Source organism: Callorhinus ursinus, unplaced genomic scaffold (assembly GCF_003265705.2).
Source record: "Callorhinus ursinus isolate GAN/ISIS: 27379988/994484 unplaced genomic scaffold, GSC_fseal_2.0 scaffold22, whole genome shotgun sequence".
Lineage (NCBI taxonomy): Eukaryota > Metazoa > Chordata > Mammalia > Carnivora > Otariidae > Callorhinus > Callorhinus ursinus.
The window spans coordinates 7876020-7878745 of record NW_027397084.1 but is presented as its reverse complement, the minus strand read 5'-3'; the positions used below and the strand labels follow the sequence as shown (position 1 = coordinate 7878745).

Genomic DNA, 2726 nt, shown 5'->3' with positions numbered 1-2726 from the left:
AAAAAAAAAAAAAAACAGAAAAGTTAACAAAACATAACAAGGTTACAAAATTTTCCTTCAAACCAGGTTGATTAGATCGCCAATGGAAACTAACCTATTACTACCCTCACTGGTAGCAGGGAGCAATACAGCTTTCCTAAAAGCTTGTATTCTTGGATTCTAGGAGGAAGAGATCAAGGAGGAAAATCTAAATTTGGTTACTTCTTGCTAATAGCAACATTTTGGGGTTCTCAAAAACCCAACTACTTAAGATTTGCAGGCATAAATGGTGGAAAATAGAACTCATCTTCCTAGGATCTTACTCAAAATATTACTTTTTGTAAAGAAAAAAAGTAGGCAATATAAAACTGTACCAATCACAATTTTCATTAAACTGTTGGGATAAACTTCAGTTATCCAATCATTAGGAAGGACATCACATTTAAGAATAAAAACCTATGGGGCACCTAGGTGGCTCAGTTGGTTAAGCATCCGAGACGGGAGTTCGGTTCAGGTCATGATCTCAGGGTCCTGGGATCAAGCCCCCATGTCTGGTTCTGCACTCAGTAGAGAGTCTGCTTGGGTTTCTCTCCCTCTGCCCCTATCCTCGTTTGCTCTTGATCTCTCTCTCTAAAATAAATCTTTAAAAAAAAGAATAAAAACCTGTGTGTATAAGTATTCCTAAGAGGGATAAGTTCTTGATTTCTTAACTAAAATAAAGATCCATTTATGAACAATTTCTTCTAAAAGTTTATTAATTCTGTGAAAGGGTCACTCACTATTCCACATGTTTTAAATAGTGGTTAGATTTGTAGTGTTCTTAAAAAATCTCATTAAAATAAAAGTGTAACATAAATAAACCCTACTATGTCAAAAACACCTAATCATCATTCATAACAGTTTTCTATAGGGCAGACCCATGATCAGACAAACAAAACACGGTTGCTAGTCAAACAAAATGGGTTAGCCACTACAGTTTTTAGAGGAACATACTTTGGGAATGTCTGCCCTATAGAAAAATTTTATGAACGATGATGAGGTGTCTTGACATAGTAGGGTGTATTCATGTTACACTTTTATTTTAATAAGATTTTTTAAGAATGCTACAAATCTAATTGTACTAAAAGATTCTCATTTACACACCAAATAGGACTTACTTGTTTTCTATTAAAAGGCAATAAATAGCTTTTATTATATATTATCTTATATACTGGCTTTTTAGTACACTCCTTCCCTTTTAATATTAGACTGTCATTCCTGTAAGCAGGTGACAGGCCTGCTTGTAGCAGTCCTTTTTCAATCTCTTCAACCTCTCTACAAACTCCCACCCCCATCTACCCTTTCTGTTTTGCTACTGTTGTTGAAACTATACTTAAAGTAAGCAGAATTTTTGCTTAGACTTCCCAAGAAGTCTACTAGCTCTAGTTTATTAGACTAGAAACTAGTAAACTAGACTAGACTAGAAATTAGTCTACTGGTTTCAGGCAAACCCAAAACTAAGATGTAGAATATTTTCCTATGAAAAGAAAAAGTTGGATGCCTGGGTGGCTCAGACAGTTCAGCGGCTTTGCCTTTGGCTCAGGTCATGATCTCAGGGTCCTGGCATCTACTCAGTGGGGAGTCTGCTTGTCCCTCTCCTCCTGCCTCTTCCCCCACTCATGCTCTCCCTCAAATAAATAAATACAATTTTCAAAAGAAGAAAAGAAAAAGTTGTGCAAATAGTAGTTACTGAAAAGCATTGGCAGTGGTGTGACTTTAACTCCATTTGTGACTTGCCATAAGATGAAGAGCAGTAATACCCTGAAAATTACACTTGCTACTTATGAAAATAATATAATACAGTATCTGAAGTGAAAACACAGTAACGGAATAAATCAGATACGAATGGTAAACCCTTAACTTCAAATTGCTCAAAATAAAGATTTTGAGTTAAAGTTGACAAAATATTTTTTCAAATCCCACTATAAAAAAATGAACTGTAGAAGCTGGCATTTTGTGATTTTCAGACTTTATTTTTATAAATTCTCTTAACTGACTTCATACCTACATGCAGTAGTTTAGAATATACATTTCCAAGTCATTCACCTTCTTAAAACAAAAACAAAAAAAACCCCAAAATGAGCAGAAGACATGAACAGACATTTTTCCAAAGAAGACATCCAAATGGCCAACAGACACCTGAAAAAGTGCTCAACATCGCTCGGCATCAGGGAAATCCAAATCAAAACCTCAATGAGATACCACCTCACACCAGTCAGAATGGCTAAAATTAACAAGTCAGGAAACGACAGATGTTGGCGAGGATGCAGAGAAAAGGGAACCCTCCTACACTGTTGGTGGGAATGCAAGCTGGTGCAACCCCTCTGGAAAACAGTATGGAGGTTCCTCAAACAGTTGAAAATAGAGCTACCATATGATCCAGCAATTGCACTACTGGGTATTTACCACAAGGATACAAATGTTGGGATCCGAAGGGGTACGTGCACCCCAATGTTTATAGCAGCAATGTCCACAATAGCCAAACTGTGGCAAGAGCCAAGATGTCCATCGACAGATGAATGGATAAAGAAGATGTGGTATATATACACAATGGAATATTATGCAGCCATCAAAAGGAATGAGATCTTGCCATTTGCAATGACGTGGATGGAACTGGAGGGTGTTATGCTGAGTGAAATAAGTCAATCAGAGAAAGACATTTATCATATGACCTCACTGATATGAGGAATTCTTAATCTCAGGAAACA

At 36.6% G+C, this 2726-nt stretch overlaps 1 protein-coding gene across 11 annotated transcripts in view; it reads right to left on the bottom strand.

Annotated features, from left to right (window-relative positions):
* The window catches only part of CENPQ (centromere protein Q), a 21639-nt gene that overhangs the window by 8731 nt on the left and 10182 nt on the right, over window positions 1–2726 (bottom strand). The window lies entirely within an intron of this gene.